Here is a 14,774-nt window from a genome sequence, read left to right on the forward strand (position 1 = left end):
ATGGCTACATTGCCTCTTTGTTTTCAATCCATTTGACCATAAATGCTCAAATCACGCCACTGGCTGCAGAAAGAAAAGTTATTTGAGGGACTTAAAGCTATAGAACAGAATCTGTGTTTTGGAAGCTCATTACCTTTCAAGAAGCATAGGAATTAGTGTTCAGTTCTGTAAATAAGTGACAGCCTTTGATCTGTATGGCATTGTATGAAATGTGTCATTTGCTACAGGACAAAAAAAAGATAAATCTAATCTGATAAATACACAATATCTATTATTAAGTACATGGCAACAATCAGCTGCTTATATTGTTGCTATTTTAAAGAGAGAGACTGAGAAAGATGGGGAGGAATGAGGGAGAACATTCTTTCCTGAGATCGGAAGCCACCAGCACAGATTACAGAGATAGTTACAGATAAAGCAGCTGGGGGAAAAGCTCTTTACACGTTTTGTGTGTTACCTCTGTATCACACATGTATTATTAATAATTTCTGACATGTGACTCTGCAAACCTCTTTGACAGCTAAAGCCACATGTTGATGATTTATGTATATCTGTGGTACAAAAGAATGACATGTATTATGCATTAATAAATGCACCCTATCCAGACATGCCAAGTCATTAAACTTCAAAGTCTGCCAGAAAGTATAATACCTCTAGTAGATTGTATTGAAAATGTTAATCACGTCCACAACAGGAAAAAAAAGTTGTTCACCAGTAAACAACATAATAACCTATGGTACTTTTAGCATCCATATCTAGCACCTATTTACAGGAATATGTATTTAGGGGCTAAACTCTTCCTGGAATCAGAGTTAAATGTAAAGCTTGTGAGAACACTCACAATTTCCCTGTCAGCAATTGAGTATGCTTTAGTGGCAATTGGCATTGGTTTTGACAGTCTTCTTCCATGTCTTTTAGGAATAATTAGCAGCATCTCAGTAAGGGCATGCCCCATTTCTCCTGTCCATACAAAGACAGAGCAGTTAGGCCATTTCTAATATATGTACATGTATCTAGCAGACAGAAATTTTAGTAATTGTGCAGCTTTCTCACAAGTACAAGACTTCTTATGTACTCAACTTCGGTGATTAAGTGTAATCCAAAAAGTGCCTTGGATAGAAATGGGAAGCTCAGCCTCTCCAACAAATGTCTTCATTTCTTAGTATTAAATGTATTAAAAGTATTAAATTCTATTCATAGAATCATAAGATCATGATGGTTGGAAAAGACTTTTAAGATCCTTGAGCCCAACCACTAATTTGTTAACTAGTCCAATACTTGTTCATTAACTAACTATGTTAATTCATTTATCCACCATCCATACTCTGTAGTCAGGGAATGAAATTAAAACATGCATTGATTGGTACATTTGGGGCATGATTTCAAACTACTTTGAACAGTTAAGTTATATGTCATTTTCTGCTTATAAATGGGAATAGTGTGCCCACTATAGCTCTATAGTATGAACTATTGGAGTGAGAACAAAACAATACTTTCATTTCAGATACTAAGCAGCTTCTACTTTCTGCTGGGAAGGAAAATTCATCAGTGTAAAATCAGGTGGCAAGGAAGTGATATGACAAAAGCTCTTCAACCACACAACTCATCACTGGCTTACCTTAGTATGTGTAATGCAGTTGTCTTCTCCCTGGTTTTGTAATTATGAAATCAGGAAATGAGGCAACTGACTTTGCAGTATCACACAGTGGGGTAAGAATGAAACATCAGAGACAAGCTCTAGGAAGGGAAAATTTAAATTCTCTCCTCATCAGGCTTTCTCAGCTGAAGAGATTTATCTTGCTAAGGTTACTTACCTGCAAGGTTACTACTTGAACAGCTCCACCCATTTTTAACTACAGCTTTGGGTCATGTTCCCTTTGGGAGATGTTCCCTTGCCAACCTCTTTTAAACATGCTAGTTAAGTATCCTACAAGAAGGATTAGTCATAGTCATGAGAATCATTATGTCTTTCTCCTCTTCCTTGTCTGGACTCTTTTTGTGAAAGAAGAGCACTGTCAATTCAGAGGTCCCTAGCTACAGTTAGAGACTCCAGGGTCTGCCTGCTGAATAGATGGAGGATGCTCATACCAAGCGCTAACACAGGTAACCAAGCTGCAGAGAAGGGCAGGAGCTCATACCAGCTGCCTCATTATTTGGCTGCAGGCTCTAGGCCCTGCTTAGCATATCAGCTTCTTGCATTTTCCTCTGAAGGGACTCTAGAGGATATTCAAGACCTGCCAGAAGTACTATAATGAGATTTATACTGCTAGCAATGCATACATATATTTTAGGACTCATGACAGTAACACCAAATGCCTGCACAGTCCACATCTGCTACTGCATCATAATGAGGACTGGTAAAGCCTGTCCCTGGAATGAAGAAGTTCTTGTCAAGTAGGGGGGAGTAAGATACAAAATCTCACACAGAATCTCATATTGTAAATTTACATTCCTGTGTGTGTTACCCAGACAAAGTGCAGCAGGCATGGTGGAGTGAACAGTTTCAAAGAGAAACTCTCAAGTCCAGGGAGACCTCCAAGACTGCCTCTGTTCCACATACAGCCTTGGAATTCTCCCCATCACTGCCTCTCAGTGAGCCAAGCAATTCCTGCTACAAAATCCTCTTCTCCATTTGTACTGCCTCCTGCAAGGAGGCAGGTCCCCAAAAATATCTCCCATGTCCTCTGAGGGGAGGCAAAGAAGACCCTTTTTTGTCCAACATGCCCCAGGCCAGCAGTCCCTTACTTTGCATACTCCAGACCTTTACAGGCACTTCATGCCTACCTCCTTGGCATGGCAAGCAGTGAGCAGACATCATCCAAACAAGCTGGCAGAGTCACTTGGCCAGGCCTTGGCCTTCACTGCAGCTCACCCACTCTGTCTGCCTGCCTTGGGCTCTCTTTGGCTGCTGACACCAGTGCACGACAGAGTGATGTCAAGACTTTGATGAAAACAACAAACCCAACCATGCTGGTGGGAGGAAAAATAAAGCCTGTGTGGGAAGGGAGGGGAGGGGTTGCCCTCTCCCTTCTGGAGAAGGAGCCACTTGCTGCTGGCTGAGCCTGGGCAGGGGTCAGGGACTGACCCTCAAATGAGGGATGGCCAGGAGGCTGGAGTCTCTGGGCTAGGAAGAAGTCAACAGCACCTGCAGCAGGCTCTATGGCTGGTTGATGCAAGAGCAGCCAACAGGGACACCAATCCCTCCTGCTGCCATGAGGGCTCCTTGTCAGGGTAAGGCATCTCCTGCACCATCTGAGGAAGACAGGCCACTCCAGGTTCAAGGCTAAACACCAAAGGTATCAGCAGCCATCAGCACTCAGGACAGGGCTGGAGGGTTGAGGAGGTACGAGAGCAGCTGTGCCACTGCTTCAGGATGGGTGACAGGCTGAAGGAAGGGCACAGGCAAGGACGCCAGCTGGGTGTGAATCATCTGTCAGTGCCAGTCCCAGCCTTGCATTCAGATGCAGTGGTGAGTAGGACTAGTCGTTTGGATGGCCTGGACAGGGTATGGGCCACATCAGGTGAGCTCCTGTCAGCCAGTCTCCTTGTCCTTCTGCTGTGTGCCTGGTGAATGTCACCAAACCACTCAGCTTGTCTGTCAAGGCAGTGCTCTGTAAGGCAAATCGAGGGCTTCTCCCTCCATTTTCAGAGCAAGATGTTGTATCAGCTGCCAGACTCATGGTCTCAGCCTGTTCAAATTCCTTTGTGCATATATTCAAAACAGGTGCATACAACTGTACAGTTGTGAGGAGTTGTTTCTTGAGTCTGAGAAATCATCTCCTAGCAGAGCAGAGGCTAAAGGCACCACCATATGTCCCTGGGAAAAAGCACAGAGAAAGAGGAAACAAGTACAAGACGTTAACTCATCCAATTGTGCTAAGTGCATTAGTTAAGGCTGGATTTACAGGGAAAAAAAATGCAGTAGAACTTTCCATGAGATTTAACTTAGATATATTATTAATGTAAGGTTGGTTTTCAAAGGCATCATGAAACACTGAACTACAGCAGCTGTAATCACTGATTTTATGTGTAACTAGATACATGCAAGTAACCAACGCTGTGCAGAGCCTAAGTGATTCTGTCAGAAGTAGGTTAGCAGGGTCCATTTAAGTCCCTGAGGAAACTCTAAAAGAAACATCAGTTCTTTTTGCATCTTTATGGTGACTGGGGGAAAAACTGCATCCTAGCAAGTGTGCTTAGAGCACAGATACATTTTGTTCAACTGACAGTCACTAACATGTTCCTTAACAAAGTAAAAATAAGCCACACACATGCAATCACAGAAATAATTTAGGGGTTTATTCATCCTTTATCAGATCTCCTGCTTCATCCATCATCCTCCAAATTCATCAGGAACTCCTGCATGCACTCCAATATGCACACTTACCCCAAATATCAGGACCTTGCACAGAGGAAGATTGTGTTTTTACTCAGCATCTCACAGTCAAAAGCCCAGGCATCACCACATCAGGTTCAACCGCATTTCTTACTCTTAATTTCAAGCTTCATTTGTTCCTGTGAAATAATTGAGCAGATGCATGCATAAGCCTGAATGAAGGCTTCTGTGAGGCAATACATGTCACATTGTGCTCTCACTAACAGCTGTCTGAGGTAGTCACAGCATATGAATGAATTTGAATGGCACTGGTGCTTTGATAGGGAATTGGAAGCAGTAGAAGCAAAGATGTACCATACCAGGACAAGGTAAAAATATCAGTTGTCATATCAATGAGGAGACGCTACCATTTGTGGTGAAAACAGAGGAAGGCAGTGAGTCAATAGTATAGGTCATCTCAGGTGTTCCTTTCTGTGATGTGTATGTTTTTACTCCATGGAAATACCAATATGGGTTTAAGAAACAAATTTTGGGAGAAGTGCTAGAAATAATAAACCCTGAAGTTATTAAGCATAAATCTTCCCATCAAGGCCATGCATCTTCCAATGATCTGTATTAGTGACTACCAGAAGAGTGATAATATGTTATCTTTAGTAGTACTGTCTCATAAGAGAAGTCCAGGACATATGACATCCAGGATATAGGACAAGGACCACAGCCTGGAAATTCTGGCATACTGACTTTTGGTTTTCAGAGAAGTCAAGTGAGAGTTAGATGTCATTTCTATGAAGAGATTAAATTTCACAAGGTGATCCATCTCACACCCCTCTAAGATAGCACAGGTGCCTTCCTTCTGTTAAGAAGATTTCACAGCTATAGCCAAACAAGTGAAAAAGAGGAGAAAAGGGAGTCAAATAAATTCAGAGAAACTCGGGAAATGGGCAGCAGTATCTAGTATCTCCTGAGAATAAGTCAGCTGATTTTTAAACAGACTGCAAAATGTAGCCTCGAACAACAATCAGCTTAAAATCCTTCTGAGACATAAAGGAAAGACCTCCAGAAGCCAATAGCGTCTTGTTCAACTGTTACTCCTGACTTTTACCCTACTGACATAGACAAGAGTTGTGGCATTTGTTTTGGTCTGGTGCTGTGCAAAAGCTGTTCTATAAAAGTTAAAGTTGAATTCAGCAAATATCTCATTTTGAATTCCAGCTCAGCCATATTTTCACATTCTTTGCTGAGTAACTCTGTAGACGATATGACATTCTCCTGAATATGGATGATACAAAGCACAATTAAATATACTGTTCATATGTAACACTCAGTAATTAGTCTCTCAAAGTTAGCATTAGAACAAACACAAGGCCTTTCTATCTCCATGTACTAGTAATACCCATATTTGTTCAAAATATTGACATGAAGCATTTCCTTTATACTTTGAAACCGCCAGATGCGAAGGGCAGCTAATAAATGGGAGTATTGTTTGTGGCTGGCATTTCACATCAAAGCTTTTGGCAGTACAAGAGGCAAAGCCAGACACTTCATGAGTGGATTTGAAGAGTTTGAAGTATTACTGAACATAAGTCATGAAGAATCCACACTCTCAATAGTGTTATTAGCTGCTAGTACATTCCTAAGGATATAGTGATATTGCTTGCTGGAAAGATTTTACCCAAATGACAATTCTGCCCGAATGTCTCTGACAGAAAGGCGGTGTCTTCTTGGATTTCAGAGTCACCTTCACAGTCCTGGAGCATACAAGGTTTCTTGCTGCTTTGGGATGGATTTGTGTCAGCCTATTGAGAATACTGCAACCCCATAACATATTGCCCCATACCTGATCCACTGTCAGACATCCATAATGCCATCATACTTGGAGTTCCCCTATCAAGCTTTCCCGTTTATCCCTTGGATTTCCCTACAGGCTCTATCCAGGTGAAGAAAAAGCAAGGTGCCAAATATTCACTGTACCATCAATAATCTAAATGGAGCGTATTTTATCTCCTCGTCTTTAGGCTCTGATCCTCCACAGAGGTATCTGTAGCAAGAGCAGACCCAAAACAGTCAAATAAAAGCAATTGTCAAGAGATTGTGTTCTTTCCAGGTGTAGTGGGTCTGCGATGGTAGTGATTTTCCACAGCAGCTCTTGCAGTGCTGTGCTTACTGTTGGTATCAATATTATGACTACTGCTCGCACAGCATCAGGGCTGTCCCTCCAGCATTCCTTCCCCCACCTTCACCAATAGCTGTGGGTGAACACAATCTTGGGAGGGACCATGGCCAGAACAGCTGACCCAGGCCGATCAAGGAGATATTTCATACCATATGATGTCAGCTCAGTAATATAAACTGGGGGAGAAGAGCAGGAAGGGGAGGCAAGTTTCATTTTTGGCCTTCCAAAAGCAACTGCTACGCATACCGAAGCCCTGCTTCTCGGGAGGTGGCCAGGCATCGCTGCTGATGGGAAGCAGAGAGGAACAGCTTTATCTGCTTTTGCTTCGCTTCCCAAGCACATGGCTTTGCTGTTTCTTTATTAAACTTCTTTTATCTCAACCCACGAGACTTTCATCTTATTTTCTCCCCTCCCTGGCTTGCTGAGGAGGTGGGTGATAGAGCTGTGTGGTGGGCACCTGGCATCCAGCCAGGGTCAAACTACTACAGCCTTTTGGCACCCAACGTGGGGCAAGATTATAGCACTTTTACATTAAATGCATTGTAATTATAGCAAGCTAATGAGTGCAAAGCTCTTTTGCTGGTCATGGAGCCTTGCTGTTATGCAGCTTATCTTTCACTTTGTAATGTTTGGGAACATGCTGCTACTAACACCGACTCTGTGCTGCGCTCTAACCTTGATAGCTTTGCTAAGTTGGCTGTATGATTTTGTGAAAAGGATGAAAGGGCCTGGGAACATGATGGCCCAAATAATAATTGTGAGTCTCATTCTGTTACTGATGGATTTACTGTGCTGTGGGAGCTATCTTGTGGAGATCGTGGGGCAATGCACCTCTTTCCTCTCAGCTCAGACTGATGTAGACAATTTTGTTATACAGGCTTCCCAGGTCCTTAGTCACCCTTATAGGAGAGTTTTAATATTACTAATTAACATGGCTGGTATATTACATATTTTGTGAAATCTGGACTCATCTGGGTATCAGAGAGGACAAATTTGGGATGGAAAGATGTTAAAATGCCCCCTGAAGAGGCCAGTCCCTGGGTGGCAGGGTGTGTGGATGAATTTGGGCAAATTCCTAGGACAGTTACCACCTCCTGTAACCTGGGATTTTACACCTGGACAGATAAAAAACCCTGCTTTACTGGCACGCCACCTGATAGAAGGGTGTCTTGCCTACCCCAGTGAGGCCCATCAGGTTCAGGCACTATACTGGGGCCTAGCCTCTGCCTACTAAGCCACACTCCAGTCCTCTCAGAGAACTATGGTTGAAGTGGAAACTCAAACTGTATCTGAAACCACCATGGTTGAGTCAGTCTCAGTCCAGTCCTCTCAGAGAACTATGGCCGAGGTGGAAATTCAGACTGTATCTGAGACCATCATGGTTGAGTCAGGGAATCAAACAACAACCACAGTGGTTGCCCCAGCAGTGAAAAAGAAACAGTGGATAAGGAGGTCAACAAGTCCATATCATCGATTAGTAAGGGCAGAAGAGGAGGAAGAGGAAAGGTTAGAAGAAGCAGCTGGTCCTTCAGTAAGGAGATCAGGAGAAGGAGTGAAAGAAATGGAAAAGGAAATGGAAACTACTCGGTCCCTGACCTCATCAGAACTTCGAGATATGCGAAAAGATTACAGTCACCAGCCAGGTAAGCAGATTGGTGCCTGGCTGCTCCAATGTTGGGATAATGAGGCTGACAGTCAGCAATTGGAAGGTAGAGAAGCCCAACAGCTGGAATCTCTTGCTAGGGACCAGGGAATTTATAGAGGTATTGGAAAGAAGACCTCAATTTGCAGTCTCTGGAAATGGCTCATCTCAAGTGTAAGGGCAAGATACCCATTCAAGGAAGATCTTGTAAATGCCTGAGGAAAGTGGACTAGAGCAGATGGAGGCATCCAGTACGTAAGGGAATTAGCTGTGCTGGAAGTCATCTGTGGTGATCTAGATAATGCTGAGGCCTCCACAGATCCAGGCAATGTCCAGTGTACACGGGCCATGTTGAGGAAAGTGATTCAGAGTGCCCCAGCTACGTATTCTAATATCTTGGCAATGGCGTATCACCCAGTCACCAGGATTAAACAGAAAGATCATGGAAGAGAAAGACCACATTTCTTTAGAAATTGACTACTTTATTAAAGCGGGAAAAAGGAGAAAACTAATATTTATATAAAGGTTTATTCCTTCATCTCTGCCTACAAATATTTGTAATTTTCCAGAAATTCTCAAATATATTTCTATGTAAGAAACTTGCATAGGAAAAAACTCTTCTACTAATACTTTCTCTGAAAGGGAGAAAAGGAGGAAATAAAGAGAAAAGTGGGACCAAATCAAGCTCTCTGTACTTAATGACTGAAGTGTTCCTAAGTCTGCTGAATTTTGTCTAGTGCACTCCCAAACACTCACAAATGTAGGTTCATAAAACTACTGTATTTTTTTTTTCATTCCTCACAGTTATTATTTCAACAAATCCAGTTTCTAGGCAGTAACACGCATCTACCCTACCCATTCCAATATTTTTATAGTTTTCGTTGCAGGCAAGGCTGAGCACAAGCTGATTCAAAGAGGAGGTGTATCAGTATCCATTGCAAATAATACACTGGTGATTTATTACTGACACTTCCTTACAGCATTTGAACTTCACTGTTTTTGCCCTTTGCTGCACTTTCCCTTGCCATCTCTAAATGTTCTGACTTTTTCTCAATCCATGCATTATACTCGTGTAATGATTGTTCTTAACTTACAAGTCTTTGTGTTAAGTCTCTGGAACTCTTCTTTCTGTAGATTTTAGAAGAAAAATCCCCATTTTGGGAAAGAAAGGTAGGAGAAGATCACTTTCAGAGGAATTTACAGAGTCTGGAAAAACACCACATTGAGAAATCTGTGTTACCCCCTGGCAGGCCATGTCACACTCAGACTATATAACCAAGAGTGTCTTTAGCACAAGGTAGTAGCTGTCCACGCAGTCAGAGGGAGGTGAGATGAAGAAATAGGCACAGATTCCCTGAAAAGTCGAAGTACTGTCTGCAGTAGGCCTGCTAGGATCCGGAGAGAATTATGACCAAAAAAAAAAGGAGTCTTGAAGAAAAAGCAGTGCCTCTAAACAGAGAATACTACTCATCTGTAGATTTGTCCCAAGTGCTGCATGACAGACCTCCAGGCAGAGCAGATGTTATAGAGTGAATCCAGGAGCCGTTAGGGGTCTCTGTGCTCTATGCTTTCTACCAGACTGTAGCCAACATTGTGTTTTAAGATCAATTGCAGATAAACCTTTTCAGTTCCTTTCACTTATTTCCTTCCGCAAGCTGCAAGAAAACTTTCCAAACAGCATTAAAAAGTCAGCTCCTTTATATTTTAATGAACAGGGAAGTTTTCCACTTATCTCAGCTTTTTCTCAATCCTGCTGGGACCAGATTTTGGCAATGTTATAATAAGAGAGAAAAGAATGATGATGAGTGTTTTGCATCTGATGTCAGCAGTGTTATGTTCTCGGTGAACAATAGGGACATTAGGCACTCATACCACTGGCCTAAAATACTTCTTATCAAACAATATAAGAGGTCAAAACTAAACCTTCTTTTCTACATATTTTTCATCCATTGCCTCAAACAATTTTCCAGAGATAGTGTTTCATTAACAGAACAACATGTGGACAACACCAGACTGGAAAGGGGAAATTGTCAATGCTACTCCTCTAGATTTCTCCTTGGCCTCAGAACTACTTGTTTGGTGAAATTGCCTAATCACTGATGTGTGGAATTGACTGCAGCAGTCTAATATGAGCCCTCCAAAGCCATCAAAACTTATCTGAGCAGCAGATGGGGTGAAACAGTAGAGAGAGTCATCCTACTGCACCTCATAGATTTCCCCCTTCACAGGAAACACTCATGAAATGCCTCAAAGGAGTTACAGTATTCCACTGGAAAGGTGACACAGTCTGTAGCCCCACTGATGTGCCTTTGCAACAATGCATTTAGCATGGGAAACAAACAGGAGGAGTTGGAAGCAACTATGCAGCTAGAAAACTACTATCTAACTACTGTCACTGAGACGTGGTGGAATGAATTGCACGGAGCACAGCAGTTGCTGGCTATAAATTGTTCAGAAGAAACAAGCAAGAAAGTAGGGGTGAGAGGGCAATGCTCTGTGCAAAAAAAGACTGATTGCACAGAAGTACCTTTGAAAACCAGCAATGAACAGGTGGAGAGTTTATGGGTAAAAATTAGAGGCCAAGCAAACAAAGAAAACCTCATGGTCAATGTTTAGTACAGGCCACATGATTTAAGGGAAATCTGCTGACAAACTGTTCTTACTTCATAACTGCAGGCTCTGATCCTGCTAGGAGACTTTAATTACTCTGACATTTGCTGGAAAAGCAGCAAAGCAAGCTGTAAGCAATCCAGGAGACTCTTGGACTGCACCAAGAATAATTTCTTAATCCACATGATAGACAGCCTAACCACAGGAGAAGGATTACTAGACCTGTTGCTTACCAACATGGATGAGCTAAATAGAGATGCCAAGATTGACAGCAGCCTGGGCTGCAGTGATCATGCCCAGGGGGAATTTACAATTTTCGGGAATATGGGCCAAGTGAAGCATCATGACACTGAATTTTAGGAGAGTAACCTGTTTAAGGAATTAGTGAATGGGATCCTCTGGGCGACTGTCCTCAGAGATAAAGGAGCTGCACAGAGCTGGTTGCTCTTTAAGAACCTATTGCTTAGAATGTACAAGCTCTCAATTTCCACGTGTAAGAAAGCAGGGAAGGAAGGCAGGAGACCAACATGGCTGAGTAAGGACCTCCTGGTCAAACTAAAGTGTAAGAAGGAAATGCACAGGCAGTGGAATCAGGGACATTCACCCAGGGATGTGAGGGATAGGATTAGGAAAGCTAAGGCACCATTGGAGTTAAATTTGGCAAGTAATGTGAAGAATAGTAATAAGGGCTGACACAGGTACATTGATCAGAAAAGGAAGATTAAAGAAAATGCATCCCCTGATAAATAAGACAGGAGACCTAGTGAGAACCATCTTGGAAAAGGTTGAGATGCGTAGCATATTTTTAACCTCAGTTTTCAATGTCATCTCTTTTCTTACATCTCTCAAGCTCCTGAACCTCAAGGTAGGGACTGGGAGAATTAAGTCCTTCTCATCAAAAATGAAGAGCAGGTTCAAGACCAACTGATGAACCTGAATATACAGAAGTCCATGGGATCCAATAAGATGCATCTCAGGGTCCTGAGGGAATTTGATGATGTAGTTGCCAAGCCATTCTCCATCATATTTGAAAAGCCATGGCAGTCAGGTGAAGTTCCCAGTGACCAGAGAAAAGAGAAACCTCACACCCATTTTTAAAAAGAGTGAAAAGAAGATCCTGGGAACTACTGACTAGTCAGCCTCACCTCTGTGCCCAGCAGATCCTCTTGGAAGACATGTCAAAACACAGGTAAGATAGGAAGGTGATTAGAGACAGCCAATGTGGCTTCACCAAGGGCAAATCATGCCTAACTGATCTAGTGGTCTTCTGCAATGGAGTGGCTATAGCAGTGGGCAAGGGAAGATCTACAGATAACATCTACCTGGACTTATGTAAGGCCTTTGATACAGTCCACTACAATATTCTTTTTGCTAAGTTGGTAATGTATGAGTTTTACAGATGGACTGTTAGATGGACAAGCAATTGGCTGGATGGCCATGTCCAATGAGTTATAGTCAATGGCCCAAAGTCTGAGTGGAAAGCAGTAGCAGGTGATGTACCTCAAGAACCTGGACCAGTACCAATACTATTTATATCTTCAATGACAGAGTGGGATTGAGTACAGTCTCAGCAAGTTTGCAGATGAGACCTAATTGAGTGGTGTAGTTGATTCAGTAGAATGAAGGGATGTCATCCAGGGGAACTTTGACAGACTTGAGAAGTGAGCCCATGTGAAACTCATGAAGTCCACCAAAGCCAAGTGCAAGGTCCTGCATATAGGTTGGGACAATCCCCAGTATCAATGCAGACTGGGCTATGAATGGATTGAGAGCACCACTGCAGAGCAGGACGTGGAGTTACTGGTGGATGAGAAACTGGATATGAGCTGGCAGCACATGCTTGCAGACTAGAAAGCCAATTGTATCCTAGGCTGCACCAAAAGCAGCGTGGCCAGGAGGTTGAATGAGATGATTCTCCCCCTCAATTCTGCTCTCATGAGACCTCCCTGGAGTATACATCCTGTTCTGGAGTCCTCAGCAGAAGATAGACATGGACCTGTTTCAGAGGAGAGCCACAAATATCATCAGTCAGCTGGAAGAGTTGGGGTTGTTCAGTCTGGAGAAGAGAAGGCTCCAGTGACACCTTATTATAGCCTTTCAATATATAAAGAGGGCTTAGAAGAACATATGGAGACCTTTTACCCATGCCTGTAGTGACAGGACGAGGCACAATGATTTCAAGCTGGAAGAGCATTGACTTAGGTTGACAATAAGGAAGAAATTTTTTATTATGTGAGTGGTGAAACACGGGAACAGGTTTCCTAGAGAAGCTGTAAACACTTGATCATTAGAAGTGTTTAAGGTCAGGTTGAATGGGACTTCGAGCAACTTGAGGTAGTGAAAGATGTTCCTACTCCATGATGACACTCAATTAGATGTCAAGAAATTCCCATGGAACTACCCTTCCCATGGAAGGGTATCATAGAATAATAGACACAATATTGATAGTTGGGTAGCTGGACTAAATAATCTTTAAAGATCCCTTCCAATCCAAACCATTCTGTACTTCTATGATACCCCAATTAAACAATCTATTATGTGCCTTAGCATGAAAAGGACATGCAAAGGGACACAGTATTGAGAAAACAGTGACTGCTAGCAACTGAAACATAGCACAGAAAAAAAATTACAAAATGGATGTCAGCTGTGCAACACTTTTGCACAACAATGATAAAGGAAGGATTTGGAGCAAGTGCTCTTTACACTTGGGTCCAGATAAGTCCACTAATGCCCTCAGTGTAAGCTTCATTGAGCTTTGAATATCCTTCTTTTAGAACTGTTAGAACTGTACAAATTAAATGCCCAGGGAGGATGGTGTGACACTAGTTTCAGATTGGATCACCACATTGCAGCAATACAATGAGAACACATCTAGAATATTGTGTTCAGTTCTGGGCCCCTCAGTTCAAGAAGGACGGGGAGCTGCTGGAGAGAGTTCAGCGCAGGGCCATCAAGATGATGGAGTGGAGCATCTCCCTTACGATGAAAGGCTGAGGGAGCTGGGAGTCTTCACCTTGGAGAAGAGGAGACTAAGATTTGTTGTGAAGATTAATGTTCAGCTTTTGTAAATGGCATAGCTCCACCAAAATCAATAGGCAAACATCTAGTCCTGTCATTCAAGCAGTTGAAGATTGTGAGAACTAAAACCTAGATATTTATTTACAGTAAAATAGCTTATACTTTCACTCTATGCAGAAGGCAAACACATTACGTAATTGCCAGCAAACTGAGCAAAAGGTAAGAGACTCCTATGTAATATAAAGGTAATGGCTATGTTAATCAGACTCTAAGTTTGCAAAGATAATTTACAATTATACTAATGAATTGCTAGCAAATGGATTTTCTTTTTTACATCAGGATTTGGTAACTTGTATTTCATCAAGGAAAAGACAAAGGAAAGATTTTTACTCCTTATAGATTCACTTGAATTAAAAGCAGAATGCAAATAATTATTCTGAAACTTATTGCTGTATTTTAAAATATAACCTCCAAGTTAATCAGTATGACCTTTTGCAAAATATAAAAGTCCTTTACCCATTAATCTTATTACCTAACAGAAAATTGGACTGGAGGATAGGAAAGCAGCTTTCCAATGCTAGTCTGTACCAAAAAAAAAATCCCCAAAAAACCCCAACCAAGAGTATTTGTGAGTTCAAGTTAATGACAAACTTCCACCAAGTGTTATTTATAATAGTAACCATTAAGCTTAAAGAGGAATTAGCTTGCTCACTGTAAATCATTGAATTACATGTGACCCAGACACAGCAGGCTCTATCACTGCATAGGAGGAGTGCATGCAACAGAGTGATGGGAACAAGTTACCACACTGCTTTATTCTCTAACACCCTCACTGAAGTGGAGGTTTGGGGCAATAGAGTGCAGAAGAAGAATGCCTCAAGTCCTGCAGGAGATGCTTGCTGTGTGGAAAGGATTTTTGTTCCAGTTTATCTAGTTGAACAGTCTGCTGTCACAGCCAATGGGGCGTGTAAACTAAAACTTTGCTGCTGCACTAA

The sequence above is a fragment of the Colius striatus genome, chromosome 1, assembly GCF_028858725.1.
Source record: "Colius striatus isolate bColStr4 chromosome 1, bColStr4.1.hap1, whole genome shotgun sequence".
Classification (NCBI taxonomy): domain Eukaryota; kingdom Metazoa; phylum Chordata; class Aves; order Coliiformes; family Coliidae; genus Colius; species Colius striatus.